At 39.3% G+C, this 21003-nt stretch overlaps 1 long non-coding RNA gene across 1 annotated transcript in view; it reads right to left on the bottom strand.

The window, feature by feature from the left end:
• Window positions 1-3085: 3085 nt before the first annotated feature.
• LOC138756256 (uncharacterized) overlaps window positions 3086-21003 on the bottom strand; it is a 33261-nt gene continuing 15343 nt past the window's right edge. The window contains exons 2-4 of the long non-coding RNA XR_011352916.1: window positions 3812-3910; window positions 3579-3618; window positions 3086-3382 (exon numbers count right to left, since the gene is read on the bottom strand). This is a non-coding gene — a long non-coding RNA (uncharacterized lncRNA). The remainder of the gene's footprint in view (window positions 3383-3578; window positions 3619-3811; window positions 3911-21003) is intronic.

Genomic DNA, 21003 nt, shown 5'->3' on the forward strand with positions numbered 1-21003 from the left:
GAGGTAAACTCTATGATTCATACCTCCTATTTAATTTTTCCAAAGAAACCCTTGGCATTTTATCTTTACATTTAAAAAAAAATCCTAACTGCTATATATAAATCCTGAAAAAAATTGAAGGAATTTGAATAGGGATTGATTGAAAAAGATATTGAATTCTATGAAAAACATTCATTTTAACACAATTTTCTCTACCTACTAAATTAATAGGTAAATTATTCCACTCCTTTAAATCTGCAACAATTCTATTAAGAAAAGGTAAATAGTTCAATTTACATTTTTTTCCAAATAATTATCAATTCTACTATCTAAGAAATTAATATCTACACCTGGTCACCTAAATTTAGTAACCATTTTGCAATCTGTGTAATCACCCACAGCTAAGGGCAAAATCTTACTTTTCTCCCAGTTAACTTGATATCCAGAAACTTCCTCATATTCTTTCATTCTAACCTATAGTTTGGACAAAGAATTTGTAGGATAATTTAAATAAACAAAAACATCATCAGCAAATTAATTTTATATTTTTCCTGGTTCACCTTAATTCCTTTAATCTTAGCATCTTGTCTAATAAATTCAGCTACAGATTCAATTGCTAAAATAAACCAAGCCAGAGACAAAGGGCAACCTTGTTGACTTAATCAAGTTAATGGAAAAGAAGCAGATGTTTGTCCATTAGTAATCACTCTTGCTAAAGGATTTTTGAATAAATCTTTTACCAAATTTATAAATATAGAACCAATACTAATTTTCTTCAATATTTAAACAAAATTTTTTTCCATTCTAATCAATCAAAAGATTTTACCATATGCAGTTACTGCTACACTACAATCACCTCTTTTTTGAACGAAATGAATTAAATGATTAATCTTGCAATATTGTCAGCTGAATATAATTTTTTAATAAATTCATTTGATCCATATGATTTAAATTAAGTAAACATTTAGATAATCTATTTGCTAACGTTTTTGCAATAATTTCATAATCCATATTTAATAAAGACATTAGACAATAAGATGCAGGATTCAATAAGACTTTATCTTACTTTAGTATAATTGTAATTATTGATGTTGAAAAAGAATTGGATTTCATTGCTTGCTTTAACACTTCCACAAATGGAGGTATTAAAAAATCCTTACATTTCTTATAAGATTCAAACAGTAAATCTGGAGATTTCCATCGATAATGAACTAAGCGCTTTGTTAATTTCTCTTATTGTAGAAGAAGCATCTAAATTTCTCTGATGTTGATATGTCAAGCTAAACAGATTTATCAAAGATAAAAATGTATCAATTTCAAATGTATCTTCATTTCCAGTAATTCTGATCTATACAAATTAGAATTAAAAAATGTTAAATACATCATTAATTTCTAGAGGATTATAAGTAAATGTCTTTGAACTTTTCCTAACAGCATTAATTATTTTAAACAATTGTTCAGTTTTTAAGTTAAAACTTATGTGCTCTTTCTGCTAATTCATAATATCTTTGCTTAGTTCTATCAATCAATTTTTCAGTCCTATACATATGGATTGTATTAAAATGAAAATTTTCTTTATTAATTCCTTTCTTTTTTGTCTGTAGGTTTTTCCTGTAGTAACTTTTCCCAAATCCTGTATTTCTCTTTCCAACTGATCAACCTCTTTAATATAATCTTTTTAAAGTTTTCAATGTAAAACTTTTATGTCCTCTCAAATATGCCTTTAATGCACCCCACATAATAAATTTATTGAGAACTAAATTAAAATTTAATTCTAAAAACTCCTGATTATGCTTTCTTATTAAATCACAAAAATATGTCCTCATTAAAAATGTTGAATTTAATTTCCTTTTCCAAAAAAAAATATTTCATCAAAAGTGGCGAATGATCAGATAATATTCTAGCCTTGTAATCCACATTCATAATGTTTCCTTTCAAATGTGCTGAAATTAAAAATAAATCTATCCTAAAATAAGAATCATGTCTGTGAGAATTTTTAAAAATAGTCCCTTTCTTTAGGATTTAATCTCCTCCAAATCGCTAATAAATTCAGGTCTTTCATTACATTCAAAATTGCCTTTGTTGCTTTAGTTCGAATAATTAATTTAGTCATTTTATTCAAAACTGGATCTAAACAACAATTAAATAATCTTAGCAATATTTTTTATATGCCTCAGCTAAATACATAAAAGTATCTCTGATAAATCCTTCAATCATCTATATTTGGTGCATAAAAATTCATCAAACTCCAATTCTCAAAATAAATTTCACAATTTACAAACCTTCCCACATGATCAGTGATCATGATAGGAATTTTGACAGGTAACTTTTTTTAAATAAAATTACCAAACCTCTTGCTTTAGAGTTAAAAGTTGAAGAGCTACCAATGTCCAACCCAATCTCTTTTCAGTTTTTGATGTTCCTTCTCAGATAAATAGGTTTCCTGTAAATAATTGATATCAACTCAAATTTTCTTAAAATAGGCTAACTCCATCTTTCTTTGTATTGGATAATTTAGACCACTAATATTATAACTTGAAAAATTCAGTTGTACTATTTGCCATTATACTCAATTAAAAAAAAACTTCCTTCTGTCTCTTCACAAAATCATTAACTGCACCTGCCATCTCCATCGATAAAAAAGAAAAGAAAAAAGGAAAATACAAAAATACAACCTCAGTCAAATAAAGTATTGCCAAAAACAAAAGATCAGTACTCTCACCTTCCATTGTGTGGAAAGCGACTCTTGTCCCTAGGTGGCACACAGCTAGGGAAGGAGAAGCAAAAAAATATGCCTCCCCTCGAGAGAAAAAAAATTGAATAGTCTTCATCATCTTCAGGTAAGGGCGACTGCTTCAAGGTCTATGTTAACTTGATCATCATCATCAAGCTGAGCAGTCTTCTGCTGTACCATCTCCTTATCTGATATATGCATTTTCTCAATTTGTGGAATATTTCCTGTTAATAAATCAACTTGTTGTTCGATTTTATTATTTGGAAGAGAATTTACAAATTCTAAAGCTTCCATTTAATTGTCAAAGAATGTTGCCTGATTCTTTCCCAAAAACACTTTAAGTATTGAAGGGTGGCAAAAAGAAAAGTTATATCCCCTTATACAAAGCACAGATTTTGCAGGATTGAATTATTTTCTTCTTTTTAGCACATTCAGACTGGGATCTACATAAAAGAATTTGTTTTATCAGGCCACAATCAAAGGGCCTTGAAATTGATGAACTTCCTAAACCGTTACTCTCAAAATAGTCTCCTTGTCTTAGTAACGAAGGGATCTAATCAAAACTGAGTGCAGTGATTAACCTGACAACAGCTTCTTTCTAAGCGTCCTGTGTGCTCTATCCAATTCAAGTCCATTCAGGAAATTTTCAGGTTCCAAACTCTCTGCAATCTATTTTTGAAAAAAAAATGCACTGAGTTAGGACTTTCAAAACCTTCTGGGAATCAAACAATCTTCACATTATCTTGAGTTTGTCATTATGGAAATAGAAACAGATCACCTTTGACGCAACCAATGCAAAAAGCTTTGGTGCATTGTGGGACAGAACAGGAAAAGAAAGAACAATGTAAACATCATTATCATTCACCTGTTTATTCTGTAGCCCAGGTGCTATCTGTGTGGTAATACTAGTAGACAAACAAAAAAGATTTGATTTAGTGATAGATAGTGACATAATCTTAAAAGTCACGATATTCAATCATCTCAAAGTTAAGCCATCAATGACATGAAGTTTGTATATCAGATCTATGGCATTCCTTCAATAAGTTATGGTATCAGTGAGATCTGTTTCTCTCCATTTCTAGTGGAAATACAACTTACCTCCAAGAAATGTTTGTCTATGTGATATCTGAAGTATTTACGGCAGCCACCTTCCATTTTTCTTCCATTCTCTTCTACACTGTATTATGTTTCCTTTTCCTGCATGGTAATAACATACAAAACAAGGTTAATGAAGTGTGATGGTCACTCAATGAACACAATGCCTTCCTTAAGACTGAGTATTAGATAGATCCAGCAGTTTGCAATAGAATTCGGGTGAGTGGGGATTGTGGGATGATGAATTACAAAGTTAGATGCTGATTACATTTGTGTGGCTCTAAGGTACATTGTGGAGGACTGCACTTAATAAGCCACTGCATGGAGCAAATCGGCAGATATAATCCCCTCTGGCGAGCCTTGCTGTGCTAACATTGGCTGTGTATTCTCTACTGTTAAGGATACTCCCCTTGGATATAACTGTATATGCATCTATTGTACCATGAGTTTCTGCTAATAAAAGCCATGATTATTGTTTGACCACATCGTCTTTGTCTACTTCATCAACTGGCACTTCAATTTTATTAGCAGAAATGGATGCAGCACTCAAGCCAGAGGGGCTGATAATCGACCCGTCTGCCCCGAGGGCTAGAAAAATCTTCAACCACTGGATTGCTTGTTTCGATTACTGCATGGCTCGAAACAATGTGGTCGATGAGGCGATACAGTGGGGCCACCTGAATTCTCCGCTGGGTGAGGTCCCTTTCGCTGTAATGCAAGGAGCTCCCACTCTGACTATAGCCAAGGACTGCTCACTATGCAGTGCCACGGAATGTGGTGCTTGCTCAACACCAGATGCTGGCTAGACGCCAGAAACCCAGGGAAAGTGATGCTGCCTATACACTGGCTCTCGACTCATTGGCAAATGAATGTGATGTCAGGGCAGTCAACGTGCAACAACACCGCAATGCCTTGAAACTGGATGCTTTAGTCAACAGGACTGACTCCTGTTACATCCGACAGAGGCTGCTGGAGACGGAGCCCTTAACCTATGACCCGGCAGTCACTCTAAGCCAAAACACTGAGAAGTGCCATGCGGTCCAGTGAAATGCTAGAAACCGAAAAGGAAACATCCAGGAGTGCTGGAACCCCGAAAGAAAGAAAAAGGTGAACTCCTGAAAAATGCTACTTCTGTAATAAGAGCTGGCACCCCAGACAGAAGTGCCTGGCTCAATTTGCTACCTGCAGCTATTGTGGGAAACTACGTAAGGCGAAAAGTACTCCCACTGATAAGAAGAAGAAGAAAAGCACCAAGAAAATGCATCCTGGAGCTGCAGGAATGGAATACAATTGTGAAAAGGGGGAATCTTCAGACAAGCAGGCGGAATCGACTTCAAGTGACGGCGAGGTGAGATCCCCTGTGATAACTCAATTGACTCCAAAGCTTGAGGGATGTTATGGACTGGAACGGTCAACTATGAAAGGGTAGGTGAATGGTGAGACTCTTGATTGTCTTATAGACTTGGTTAGTGCTGACAGGTACATCCACGAGAGAGTTGCCAGAGCCTTAAATTTGCGGAGATATCCAGCGAACCGAAAGATATCGATGGTTTGTAGTGAACTTACAAAAACTGTACGGGACAAGTGTAAAGTTACTTTAAATTGGCAGGGACATTGCCTGGCTGATGTGTGGCTCTTTATTATGCTGGAACTCTGCGCCCTGTGGTACTGGTGTTAGATATTCAATCTCAGATGAACAGTGTAGTGTTAAATTTTGGTGGGCCACTACCCACAGTTACCATCCCCCGCGCTAGTTACTGCGGTCTGTCCACATTAAAGATCAAAGCTCCCTCCCTTTTCAGTGATTTATCCCCCAAGTGTCGGCCAATTGCCACTAAGAGCTGTTCTTACAGGAAAGAGGATCATGAGTTTATCAAAGCTGAGACCCAGAGATTGCTTAAAGAGGGAGTAATTGAACCCAGTAAGAGTCTGTGGCGAGCTGAGGTGGTAGTTGTGAAAAATCACACTAAGAAATGACTGGCTATTGACTACAGCCAGACAATCAACTGTTACACTAACCTGGATGCCTACCCCCTGCCACGCATCAATAAAATGATTAATCAGATAGCGCAATACAAAGTGCAGCTTACCACCAAATCCCCTTTGAGGCTGATGGGTGTGTTATACCAGTTTAAAAGGGTACCTTTTGGAGTCACTAATGGTGTGTTAGTGTTTTAGAGGGAAATTGATAAGATTGTTAGGACGTATGAGTTACAGGGTACGTTTCCCTATCTGGATAATGTAACTGTCTGTGGGAAAACACAGGTTGAGCACGACAACATCTTAAAGAAATTTTTAGTAACAGCTAAAGAACTCAACCTTACATTTAACGAGGGCAAATGTGTGTTCAACGTGACTGAGGTACCCATTCTGGGCTACATTGTCCACAAGGGCAAAATCCGCCCCGACCTGGGGCCACGCTCGGGCGCGTAAAACACACCCGCTAGTCCAACCAGTTCAGCTACTGCATACTAACCCCAACTACGCTTATGTTAAATTCCCAGATGGGAGTACTGACACTGTACCCCTAAGAGATCTGGCCTCTCCTGGTTCGCCCCTTCCTTCCACTCCTACTCAGAGTGAGCCTGAGAGGTTGAATTCACCACCCCTCCCCCAGCCTGTGACCCCTAGTAAGCTTTCAGATGGCCATGCTGAGACTCCACTGCCTCACGCTGGCGATTCTGGAGCGGGTCCAGAAGCCAGTCCTTCCCACACTATAGACCCAGGACTTGTACCAGTTCCCAAGGTTGCAAAGGAGCCACCTGTTTTGAGATGAAGCACCAGAATTCGTAAACAACCTGATAGGCTGACATATTCATAAAACATCTCATTATATTTCTATTGCTTGCTAGATACTGACGTATTTTGGCTGTTAGAGTATCTCAAGGCCAAACATGGTATCCATGTATCACTTGCTTCAGTCTTTCCTTGCAGCTGTTCTTTTGATTTTAACCCTTCTTCTACCGGGGGGAGACTGTGGTGAATGTCTGTCAAGCTGCCTGTCTCCCTCTGGCGAGCCTTGCTGTACTAACATTGGCTGTGCATTATCTCTACTGTTAAGGATACTCCCCTTGGATATAACTGTATATGCATCTATTGTCTCATTATTTTAACATGAGTTTCTGATATAAAAGCCATGATTATTGTTTGACCGCATCATCTTTGTCAACTTCATCAACTGGCACTTCACTTACTTTACCTCATCTGGCAATGTCATTGAACAAATTCTTGCATTCTTTTAACATGAAAACAAATTACTTTGGATTTTGCACTGCTCAGTTATCTTCAGTACGATCATCTTAGCAAGAGCGGTACCTCATGGGGAAAATATCTGTTCTGACTTTGAATACACCAACCAGGCATCCGACACCTGATTGCTGTCCTTGCTCCATGTGCATCTATCTCAAGCATTTCCTGACTCCTGCAATAGCCACTCTCATTTCAAAATGATCTCAGATGTATGTTGTAGAGGACCAAACTTAATAAGCCAGTTAAGCCACTGCATGTGGCGGATCTGCAAATATTCTTTACCTCATCTGGAAATGTAATTGAACAAATTCTTGCATTCTTTGAACATGAAAACAAATTAATTCAGGTATTGCCCTGCTCAGTTATCTTCAGTACCACCATCTTGGCAAGACCAGCACCTTATGGGGAAAATTTCAAAATAAACTTAGAGGGGATTTGCAACTGTGAGCAACTTTTGTGCTAAATCACTTCAGATTGGTCATTCAAATCCTTGCTTTTCCCCATATTTGGAGACTCCCTTCAAATTAATTTTAGGATGACAGAATATATTAAGGATTATTGTAAATAACTTACACTGCAATGAACTTTAGAAATTAATTTACTTTTGAAGATGTCAATGGTTGTAGGAAGGTGCTTTTAAGGGATATTTTATGTATCCTTTCTGGTGTAATTAACAAATTATTTCTCTCTTCTTGATCTTTGGTGCCACACAGCCAGCAGAACTTCAACCCTAATAAGATGGAGAAAATCTATTTGAACTCCAGTTAAGGGGAAAAGTATGAGTAGGTTGGGCATAAGTCTTTTAATCAGTTCTGAAATGTCCATCATTTTCAAATCCCATCAGCTAGTTAGGATTTCCAGTTAAAAGATTATTGGATCTCTCAGCAAAATGTGTAGTCAAACTACAATTATCAAAGAAAGAATATAACACTTCATTAAGCTGCATGCTTGACATCCATTTTGGTTAACAAGACGATAAACAAGCAATTCTCAAAAGACCAGATATTTTGGGGCAAATATTAGATTCTTGATTTCTTGCACAAAATGTATCTCATTTTACACCAAGGCATATAAGGTTGGCCAAGGCATATAAGGAAGCTGTATAGTGATCAATGCTGAAATACTTTAAATTCAATGAGAAAGAGTCCAGAAGCCCCCAGAACCATCGATCGACATCTAATATAATTACATATCCTTTTGAAATAAAATTGGCTGGCCTGCAATTTAATATATAATTTGAAATATTTAAATATGCAACAGAATGATGTGAAAGGGTAAGAAGTTGTTGGCAATATAATGCTGTCTTCTTTGACCTCTGGATTTAAATTAAGGCCACAGAGCAGAAATATAAGGCTTTCCATTTCTTGGGCACACACATGCACAGAACTCATCTCCTTACAGTGTATGCCCATGACATGCACAAATATATACACACACATTAGCCCCATCCTTTCACACATACATACATCTAAACAGACAAATGCATGGATACTTGTGTGCTTAAATATACACACTAGTGACATAGTGTCAAGACAATAACCTCTCTCTCAACATCAGTGAGACAAAAAAATGTCAATGACCTCAGCAGAAGGGGCAGAGACCACAACCCTCTCCACATGCATAACATTGATGATGAAAAGCATGCATCACTTTATGTTTTTAGGAGTAAACATTTCCATCCCCTGACCTTGACCAATCACGCTGACGTAACAGTCAAGAAGAGCCTCCATTTTATATGAACACTAAGGAAGTTCGGCATGTCCCCGATGTCCCTCAACAACTTCTGCAGGTTGACCACTGAAAGTATACCTGCTTATTTCACAGCGTGATCCAGGAGCTATTCTGTTAAAGATTGAAAGAAGCTGCAGAAGGAAATGAATGCAGCTCAGAACATCAGGCAAATATCCCTCACATCTATGAACTCCATTTAATCTCTCCCTGCCTAGAAAAGGCAGCCAACAGCTGAAGGACCCATCACTCCCCAGACACACTCTACTCTCTCTCCTCCCATTGGGGAGAAGGCTCAAAAGTGAGAAATCACACATCAATTGGCCTAAAGTCAGTTACCTTCCTACAACCATTAGGCTCCTGAATGATCCTTACAACACTCATCTCATGCTGCCTTTGCTTCATTATAATTGATATATTTTTTCATTGTAATTCTGCTCACTAGAATTGTGCTCTTGCTTTTCAACTGTATATAGCTGAATGGATATTATAGTTGAACTGTTAGATTGTTCATGGAAGAACCCTTCTTACTGTACTAAGCATAAATCAACTAAAACTTAAAAAACAAATGATGTACACACACCATATACAAGGACAGCTTTTTTTAAAATCAAGTTCATTGTAACAGTCATTGTTCAATTCTACTCTGAAGGAAGCAAGTCAAAGTTGACGACAGGATCTTTTCAGTGATAAGGTTCACACTAACACATTTGCTTCCACATTTCTAACAGTTGCTGTTGATGTGCTTTTAAGGGATATTTTATGTATCCTTTCTGGTGTAATTAACAAATTATTTCTCTCTTCTTGATCTTTGGTGCCACACAGCCAGCAGAATTTCAACCCTAATAAGATGGAGAAAGTCTATTTGAACTCCAGTTAAGGGGAGAAGTATGAGTAGGTTGGGCATAAGTCTTTTAATCAGTTCTGAAATGTCCATCATTTTTAATGGTATTTGGGAACAACTACAAAGAAATCACATGGCTGATTTTCAATGCCTGCAACTTCATTTATTCTGGAAAACCAAACCAAAGACAAATGAAAATTATGGAATGAAACTCTTACATATTTCCTGTAATGTTCAGTCATTACACAGATCTCAAAGTGAGCTCCAGGGCTACTGAAACAATCTCAAGATATCTTGACAGAAATTTTGTGGACTATCAGAAAAGAGATGTGTCACCACTGATAATCTGGCTTATAGAAGACCATTTGTCCAAACAGAGACTCCAGCAGCATCCATCATCTGCTTAATCCCACTACGAATACAGGACAGAAATAGGCCCTTTGTCCCATCTAGCCTGTATTATTCTGCCTAGTCCCATTGACCTGCAACTGGGCCATAACCCTCCATACCCCTTCCATCCATGTATCTATCCAGTTTATTTTTTCTTCAAAGTTGAAATTGAACCTGCATTCACCACTTCATCTGGCAGTTAGTTCCACTCTCTCACCCTGCTTGGTGTGAAGAAGTTCTTCCTGATGTTCCTAAAAGAGGTAATCCCAATCAGTAATTGTGACAAACTACATTTAACCCAGCAGGTTTCTTTAGTTCTAAAACATCACAAAGTTAATTCAGTTGGAAATGAGTGGGGATACTCAGATGCCAGCAGCTTGAGCAGTCTTTGTGCAGATGGGAATGACTATTTCAAGCTTGTAATTTTTCATCAAAAATGAGGGAAGCAGACAATTGCATGAAACAGTAGACCTGCTTCTTCCACCATTGAAGCTACCTGACCTGTGGCCTATTTCCAGATGTTCTCTCACTAGGCTATTTCATGTCAGGCCTCCACCTGGAGGCTGGCTACAAGTAAGGATCAAAAACTTAAAACTTACCTTTCATAGAGCAGCCCTGAAAGGTTGCTCTAACATTGCATTCATACTGAGCAGCTCCTCGTAGTGCCCTCAGGATCCAATGAAGGTGGGCAAATGGTGCCATAGCACCACCCATCATAAATATGTGCAGAGTAATGACAGTCTTCCCTACCCATAATCTCCCACGAAGCTGGAACTACTCTGTTTTTCCCAGAACTGTTCCAGCTGCATGGGGGTGTATGGATAGGAAAGACAGCCATTGCTCTGTTGTGTTTTGAGCTTGAAAGAGTGGTCCCAAAGGCTGAAGTGGCCCAGTGAAGCTGTCACAGCCTGCATCAGCTACCCCCTAATGGCTCCCACTGGCCTCTGCTGCTCCAATATTTCCCGCAGCCCCAACTGACCCAATGGCTCCCGCTGGCTCCTGCTCGTTCCTACTGGCTCCCACTGCCCCAAAATCTCCCATCGGCTCCTGCTGGTTCCCACCGGCCTCTGATGCCCTGAAAGCTCCCACCCACTGCCCTGCTTTGAGGGGGTCATGGAGGGAGAGGGGTGAGTGGGGAGAAGGGTCATGGGCTGATGGCATCATCAACCCATCCGTAATCAGGTCAGGCGGCAGAGTGCTGTGCTCCGCTGAATATCCTTCCCGAAGAAGGGTTGGAATCAATGCCACGGAGCTGGCCAAGGCACATTCAAAGACTTAGGGATAAGGGTGAAGAATCTTCGCCTTTACAGACAGACATTTTCTGTCTTTGGAAGGGCCTACTATTTTGGATTTTCAGCAAAACCACTGCGTTTTGCTTTTCTCTCACAAAGATAAATTATATTTAACAGTCACCCTCAGTCAGTTTGGAGTGATTGTAAAAGTAAATTAGCAAATGTATTTTTAGCCAATCATATTTCCCATTACAGCTATAAATAAGATTTAAGGTGGTTGACAAGGGGTCCCAAATGGGTGGATTTGAATAGTCTCAATTCATTTGAAGGAAGCCTGCAGGCACAAAATCACCTACTAATTGGATAATCATATTCACAGTAGCTGGAGGAATAGGAGATGCAATAAATGCAAAGTGAAAATGAGGCAGTGGTGGATGACATTCCCAGACTGTGAGTGAGGCACGCCAAAGGGTGAACCCTGATCCTTCTAAGCCTAAAGCTCTTGTCAACCATAAAAAAGAAGGAGGCCTAATGTCAAGGAGTAGCTCCATTCCCTAGCATGAAAAGGATGCTCAAAAAACACTTTCACAAACTAGGAAGATTTCAAATTCGACTGATGTTCAAACGTTAGCACCAATCATTAGTGCTGATTCACACTTCGAAATGCAAAGATATTTCATAAGTAAGTAATGGCGCAATAAGCATTAACAAAATAAGGATGAATAACATTTTCAACTGGTTTTGATGAAACTGAATTTTTATTTCAAACAAAAGTATGTAATACAGGATATTAAACTAATTCACACTTTAATATAGCAAACAATAATCATACTTTATTTCAGCTGGACAATCTGAGATATTGTCAGAAGATTATTAAGCCCATGGGCTTAAATCTTGAACACAGTCTAGATAGTAATTTGATCATAAATAATAGATTTCACTGAAAGCATTAGGCATGCTATAAAAAATGTTAGCCTTATAAAATATGTCACCTTTATGCTGCCAGTATTTCAATTCTCCTTGCTGGTTTCAAATGAAGCCAGAACGGATATAATTAATGGCAAAGAATTCACACTGCTCTTTTTATGAATCGCAACATTTTTGAACTTATTTCATTTCTATTGAAGGAAAATAAATGTTAAGTTTAAAAGATATAGTTTTTTACTAATAATATATTATAATAAGATATTATAGTAAATTCACAAATGATACATTGTTGGGCAGAGTAGTCTTAGGCTACAGGCCATATTGATGTGTTTGTGAAATGGGGTGAGAAATGGCAGATGGAGTTGAATAATGATAAAAGTACGCTTATGCATTTTAGAAATAAGAATGACACTATGACATACGGCATGAAGTACAAGGTCTTTGGGAGTAACTGAGGAACAGAGGATCCTTCACATAAAAATCCAACAATATTCAAAGAGTCAGATCAGAGAGACCCTGTGGTTAAAAAAGGACATTCAGGACTCTGGCCTTTATTAGATAAGGGACTGCATACAAGAGTAAGGAGTTTATGTTTCAATTTCTTAAAACATCAACTGGAGTACTGTGTGCAGTCACTATGCTCCTCACTTACAATCAACACAGGTGCACCTCAAGGGTGGAAGCTTAGCCCACTGCTCTACTCTCTCTGCACCCATGACTGAGTGGCTATGCACAAGTCAAATGCCATCTAAAAATCTACTGATGATACCAATGATGGCACAGTCGCAGATAGCAATGAGGAAGCACACATGAGCGAGGTAGATCAGCAAGTCGAGTGGTGTCACAACAGCAACTTTGCTCTCAATGTCAGTAAAACTAAGGAAATGTTTGTGGACTTCAGGAAGATGAAGGGTGGAGAACACAAAGACCTATCCTGGGACCATCATGCAATCATGAAGAAGGTGCCCAAGTGGATATATTTCATTTAGCGTTTGAGGAGATTTGATATGTCACCAAAGGCTTGCAAATTTCTATAGGGATACTGTGGAGAGCATTCTGACATGTTGCATCATTGTCTGATGTGGAAGTGCCAATGCACAGGATAGGAAAAGGCTACAGAGGATTGTAAACTTGGCCATTGCCACCATGAGCATAAGTCTTCACTCAATTAAGGACATTGTTAATGCACGGTGCCTCTAGAAGGCACCTTATGTCATGAAGAGCCATCACCACCTAGGGCACGCCCTTTTCTCACTGCTACCATTAGGATGGAGGTACAGGAGCCTGAAGACACACACCCAACATTACAAAAACATCTTCTTCCCCTCGGCTATTAAATTTCTGAAGAGATATTGAAGCTATATACACTATTTCACTTTATTCTCCTTTTTTTTAAATCTTGTATTTACAAAATTGTAAATTATAATAATTTTGCAACTTGTTCTGCACTATATGCTCCTGTCTCAAAACAACAAATATCATGACACAATTGCATGACAATAAACTTGATTCTGATCACCCAGAGGAAGAGGCTGATCTGCTTTCCCTGCTGCTGACGATGTTGAGACCTGACTGGTGTACAAAATTATGATGGGTAATAGATGCTGCAGGATGTTTTTTTTTCAGAAGAGACAAATAAAACTAGAGGACATAGATTTGGCATAAAGGTGAAGGTACTAGAAGGGGACCTTCTTCAGCCAGATTGTGGTGGGTAGCTGGAATACAATCCCTGAGAAAATGATGGAAATAGAGTCACTGATAGCATTTAAGATGAGTATATAAAATGCCCAGACAAAGGAGGATACAGGGCAAGTGTTTGAAGCTGGACAGAATTGGGGCTAGTAGACAGCTTTAAGTTCCTAGGAGTAAAGATCTCCAGTGACTTGACCTGGTCAACCCACATTAATGTAATTGCCAAGCAATTCTTCTTCCTCAGAAGCCCAAGAAAATTTCATGTCAACCTCATCAATTACCAGTAACAAAAAGATGCATAATTGAAAGCATCTTGTCAGGATGTATCCCTGTGGTGTATGGGAACTGTTATATCCAAGACAGCAAGAAACAGTAAACGGTTGTGAACATGGCTCAGGTTCTGTCCATCTCATAATCTACCACCCACTCCCCGTTCCCCATCCCACCCCTCCATCAATTCCATCTATACTTCCTGTAGCCTTGGAAAAGCAGCAAACATATTAAAAGACTCATCACATCCTAGTCACCGCCTCTTTACACAAATTTCCATTCGGGAAGATGATACATGTGTGTGGGATCACGCACCACGAGATGAAAGAATAGTTTATTTCCTGCCAGTATCAGACACCTGAATGAACACACAATGGTAAAATTATGTTGCCTTTTCTCTGACCCATCTGATCTCTCTACACAATTCCGCACTTCTTTACTGTGTCTTACATGCTGCACCGTTTATGAGATGTCTAGCTGAACTGCCCATAAAACAAACATCACCACAACATCATGGAACATGTGACAATAAATTTGAACTTGAGCTTGGATGAGTCTACACTGGTCACCATGATCATGTTGGCCCAAATGACATGTTTGCCTGCAAAATTAATCTTTGACTAAGTGATGGATATGGTGTACATTATGCTTTCAGTTCAAATAATTTTTTTTTAAACATCTTTGATTTCATGTTTGCTTAATAGAGTGACGGTGGCTGGAAAATTCCACAAATCCATTCCCTTACCTAATGACGATGAGCTGTAGATTCAAAGATTGATGAACAATATAATAAAATTTGTATTAGCCTGTTACACCTGTTCCCAACAGTGTGTGTGCTAGAGCAATGTCTCCTCCTCACAGATCATCAAAAGAAGTACACCCCAAGGGTACATGCTTAGCCCACTGCATGGCCAGGCACAATCCCAATGCCATCTACAAATTTTCTGATGACACGACAGTTGTCAGCAGAATCACGAATGGCAATGAGGAAGCATACAGGATGGAGATAGATCAGCTCGTTGAATGCTGTAATGACAACAACCTTGTGCTCAACATTAGGAAAACCAAGGAGATGATTGTGTACATTAGAAGGAAGTCAGTGGAATACAGCCCAGTCCTCATTGAGGACTCACTAGTGGAGCGGCTCAAGAACTTCAAATTCTTGGGTGTCAACATCTCCGAGGATCTGTCCTAGAGCCTCCATATTGTTGCAATCACAAAGAAGGGTCACCAGCAACTATACTTTGTGAGGTGAATGAGGAGATTCAGTATGTCATCGAAAACTCTCGAAAACCTGCACAACAGTAGTTCTCAACCTGTTTCTTTCCACTCTTGAACCACTTTAATTAATCCCTATATCATCAGTGCTCTGAGATTAGTAAGGGATTGCTTAAGGTGGTATGTGAGTGAGAAGGGAATGTTGAGAATCACTGCTCTAGATCCAATTGTTATTGAAATTATTTGCTTGAGAAAAATTGTCATTGGCCTGTTTTACTTTGGAGTTATGAGACCGTGCACATAATGAGTCAATTAGGTGCAATTGAAACAGTGGTTGGGTCCAGGAAAGATCCTCCGAGATAGTGACTCCCAAGAACTTCAATTTGATCTACCAATGATCACCAGATTGTACACCTATGGCTTGTCTTTCCTGAAGTCAACAATCAGCTCCTTAGGTTTGGTGATATTGAGTGCACCATTCAGCCCGAGTTTCAAATCTTTGTCCTGTAAACTGACTAAGAGATGAATAGTAAATAACCCAGCTCAGGCGATACAGAAGAGAAGGAATTAAAGAGGATGAGGGAAACAAAGGTCCTCAAAACATTAACCTAATTAAACATGTATATAATATGACGCTATGTGACCTTGCACATATATTCATGAATAACGTTAAGAATGCATGGACATGCCTCTCTGAATGATTGCAACTTTAAGTTTCTGCACAATACTTTGCTCCTGAATCTACATAATGTAGTTATGTCTGAACTAGCTGATTCCACTGGTCAAAGATCACACTACATATACTTCAGTGAGTTGGCAATAATTAAAAAAAAATACTTCAGGGAGCAATTGAAGAGGGTTGGAATTATTTTAGACATTCCAGCTTCCCAAAAGAAATGGTGCAGGATTTCAATATTAAAACAGGCCTGAGGCAAAATATACAGTAGAACCTAAACACGTTCTGCCAGATGGACAAAGTTTAAAAATTCCCACTGTCACCATAATTCAGGGAAAATAGAATGATCACTTGGTCAGGGTCGCAAAGAAGAGCCCTTGACTGCAGAAGTTCACTCAGGAGAGAAGAATACACTGTGGTAATTAAACTTGCTTTGATTTGAATTTGCTCACAATCTTCTTCTGACTTAAATTCCACAATACTATTGAGAATAAAATATTTTGGAAAGAAAATGAAGAAGTCTGTGTTGTGGCACCCTCTCCAATAATTTTGCAAACCTACAAGCCTTCAGAAGGAGGTTGGCTAATGATTCATTAACTAATGTTTTGTTTGAGATAGACTGGGTTAGCTGAGCAGTTACTGCCGCTGCCCTTACAGCACCAAGAACTTGAGTTTGACCCAACCTCAGCTACTCTTTATGCTATGACCACACTGAGTTTCAGATCAGGGTTCATGTTCCATCCCACATCCAAAAGACATGCTGGTGGGTTATTTGTCCTTCATAATTTCTGACTTAATGAGGGTTGCTAATACAGATTATCAAAAGGAGATTCACGGCATATTTTGGTGAATAAATTACAGGGCAAAAAGAAAATAAGAGGAGGAGAAATGGTTTTGATAACTTGCCAGCTGGCATGAAACTGATGTGTCAAATGGTCTCTTTCTGTGAACTCATAATAATATTTGAAAATAAACATCACATTGTCCATCTCACAAAACCTTGATCTGTTGTCACAGCCTGCATTATTCTCCAGTGGTGCTGAAAACCTCATTAAAAAATTAAGAGCTTAGAATTTTACATTACAGTTTTGTGCCCTGGACAGTAATTTGGCTACATGTGGATCATTTACAATTTGAAGATGAGTGAAATGAAAAAAATAACAGTTTCTACAATGACGCCTGATCTATTGAAGGGGGAAAAAAATGCTTATACATTTTGCATCATTGTTGCAAACTTTGCACTGTCGCACAATCTAAAGTTGACAACTATTTTCTGCTTTTCCCCTTTTGTGCACCAAACATTTAAGATCATTCCAGGACATTTAATCGTTACTTGTTTTCTCTCCAATGACTGAGAAAGGCAAAGCTTCCCCCTTTCATTTATTGTGCAAGTGGAACATTTTAACAGTTCCAGGTGGGAGTGATTTACCCAAATTACCTGAACAGCAGTCAAATTTTAACTACCGACAGATCAGGCAAGCATTTGCTCATTATCAAGCATGTTGAGTTTATTATGCTTCACCTGGAACCTTTATAATGTAAGACAAGAGTAATAATCTGTGAAAGCATTTCCTCTCCAATATTAGTCACCTATTAGTGAGAAAGCCATCAAGTCAGCAGGAAAAGTTAAATGAGCCTGAAATTAAAATGAGATGGCAACAAATAAATCACCAATTCAGAACACAGGTTGGGAGATGCACTCAGTTCCACTATCTTGTTTCTTTCAGTGCAACTTACTCAATGTTGGTGAACTAGATATAAAAATGTAGTGGAACTTTAATTGAATGGCAAAATCCAAGTTTACCTAATCATATGAACTAGAATTGGGGAATTGTGTAAATGTGGCCTACACCCATCAAATTGCCCACTCTCTCAGATCCTCTGTCCATTCTCACCCCTTTGATTACCTCCATCACATTCAGATCTTCTGCCAACTTGCAGACCTCCCTTTGGTCTCCTTACCATGCCCCAACCCAATCTTCCCTTTCATATTCTTCCCCCACTCAAACCAATAGAAGCCTATGTGTCTTTTCTAATCTAACTAGATGAGTTAACTGTAACTCTAAAACTATTCATTATTCGAAAGTCTTACATTGTCAAAATAACTAATCTCACTTCTTTCCAGAAACAAATTATTCATGAAGTATCTGGTTCCTTTATGTGTTAAATTACAGGCTTAAAGATATGTCCTGCATATCTTCCCAGTTAACATGCCTGCTCATTTAGACCATGAATCGTGGATGGCATGGTTGGCCTAGTGGTTAGATCAACAGCTTTACAATGCCAGTGATCAGGTCCAGGGTTCAAATTCCACTCTGTCTGTAAGGAACTTGTACTTTCTCCCCATGTCTGTGGGGGTTTTCCCAGGGGCTCTGGTTTCCTCCCACCATTCAAAACGCATCAGGGGTGTAGGTTAATGATGTGTAAGTTGGGTGGCACAAACGTGTGTGCTGCAATGGTCTGTTACCATGTTGAATATCTAATTTTTTTTCAAAAAGTTTTGAATAGAGAACTCCATTTTAAATTAAAAGGTCAATTTGTTACCACTTCAGTACATCATCAATATACACAAAACACAAGTTTAAAATATTGATCAAGAACAATTAAAAGTAAATTTAAGTAACATCTTTAAAGATGATTAAAACAATCTTTTCACTACATTCAACACTTTTTAACACTAAATCATTTTAAGAAGATTGAGAAGAATATCCAAACTGCTCGACTTCAAGGCACCACAAAAAAAGAGATTAAAACATTGTGAAATATGGTGATTTTAAGCATGCTTTAAAAGAGATTAAGGGAAGGAGAGACTTTGCCATAAAAATCCAAAGGTTAAAATGTCGGCATCTTGAAATGAGTCCATGAAAATGGTGAATGCTTAACTCATGCTGCACCATCAATAACTGCGAAAGACTAGAAGTTATGCAAAACTGATAGGCTTTTATTCATAATACAGTGGAGGCAGGAACCACAGGTACAGTCAGCCAATGGGTATGGGCCGATAGATAAGTATACAGATAGTGGTTTACCACATTCACCCCTTATTTTTAAAGAGTCCTGTGGTGTGAAATGCGTTAGAATCAACCACAATTTAAGCCTCTCAGGCAGTCTCATTTGCTGCTGTGACTGTCGTAGCACTGGCCATGACTTCAGTACAGCAATGAAGTACTGGACAGTCTGGGGTGCTGGTATGCAGTTGATGCCGTTGGTTTGGTGGGTGTGTGGTGTCGAGTCTGGCATGCCATCCTTTGGGGCTGGGGTAACCTCCCATGGCCTTGGTGCATCGTGAATGATGAGAAGTGAAAGGGGTGATCAGTAATGGAATCCAGAGCCCCTGAGGGCACCTGATCCCTAACAGAGGCTGTGTCTTCATGCCCATCAGGGTCCACCACATAGGCGTATTGGGGGTTGGTGTGTAGGAGATGGACCCTTTCAGCCAGTGGGTCAGACATATGACTCCTCACATGTTTCCAGAGTAGGAGCAGCTCTGGTGACTTCCTAGGAAATTAAAACATTCGTTCATGTGGTCTGGCATTGGTGGCGGTGCATAGGAGTGACCTTATCGAGTGGAGTGCCTCAGGGAGGATCTCTTGCCAGCGGGAGACAGGAAGGCCTCTAGACTACAGGCTAGCAAACAGCATTTCAGACTGTGGTGTTCTCCCTTTCCATTTACCGTTTCCTTGGGGGGTTGTAGCTGGTAGACCTGCTCGTGACAATGCCTCTGGCCACAGGTACTGGTACAACTTGTCACTCATAAATGAGGGCCCCTGGTCACTTTGAATATAGCAGGGGAAGCCAAATAGGATGAAGAGGCTGCATAGGGCTTTTATATGTGTGGTAGCTCTCATATCTAGGCAGAGGATGGTGAATGGAAAATCAACTACTAATCAATGACGTTGAGGCAGTACACATTGCGGTCCAAGGAGGGGAGGGCTCCTTTATAATTGATTCTCAGTTGTTCAAAGGAGAAGATGGCTTTTATCAACTGTGCTTTGTCTAACTGGTAGAAGTGTGGTTTGTACTCAGCAAAGACCTGAAAACGTTTGGTCATCAACCTGATCTCCTCAGTGGAGTAAAACCGATTGCGAGCCTTGACAATGTGAAAGAATCTGGTGACACCAGGGTGGCAGAGAGCATTGTGGAGGGCTTGTAAGTGGTTAATTTGTCCACTGGCAGAGGTTCTGTAGGATAGAGCATCTGGAGGCTCATTGGGCCACTACAAGTTATTGTAATTGTAGGTGGGAAGTTCAACTCTCCACCTCAATATCTTATCATTTTTAATTTTACTTTGCTGCTGGTTATTGAACATGAATATAAATGCACGTTGGTCAGTGGGCAAGATAAATTGTTTGAAGTGAGTGTAGAGCTCGTCGAAAGAATCAAAGACTTGTTGATCCAAACCAAGGCTTTTATTAGCAAAAGACAGGAGCTCTTCACAGGTGGCCGACCAGTCCAGAATGATCCAACCTGGCTAGGGACACAACCTTTTAAGCCCAGAAAGTAGGCGTGGCTAAGCTCTCAGAAAATTACTGTAAGCACAGTCTAGATACTGTAACTATATACACTATATACATTGGTGATAGATCTGTACTATCACATTCACCCCTTCTTGGAGAACTGACCCTGGAAAAAAAAACAAAAAAATGAGGGAGAGAATGAAAGGAAGGGGTAGGTTAAGGACTGTAGCGGTCAGGGGGTCTGATCATCCGGCATGACCGCCGTGATGCCGGGATTGGGGTCGCTGGAGTGGTGCCGCTGGAGTGGTGTCGCCAGCGGGCTCGTCGGGTGCGACCGTTCCTTTGCTCAATTCCCCAGTCGTGTTGTCGGCAGGGTGGCCCGGGTCATTGGGGTGCTGTTGGTTCTTCTGTTGCGGCATGGGGTCTGGCGAATAAAGAGTTGGGGAAGGTTGGGTTGGGGGGTTTGCTGGGTCTACCGCGTCCTGAGCTAGGTCCCGCACAGAAACAGTGTC

The sequence above is a fragment of the Narcine bancroftii genome, chromosome 3, assembly GCF_036971445.1.
Source record: "Narcine bancroftii isolate sNarBan1 chromosome 3, sNarBan1.hap1, whole genome shotgun sequence".
Classification (NCBI taxonomy): domain Eukaryota; kingdom Metazoa; phylum Chordata; class Chondrichthyes; order Torpediniformes; family Narcinidae; genus Narcine; species Narcine bancroftii.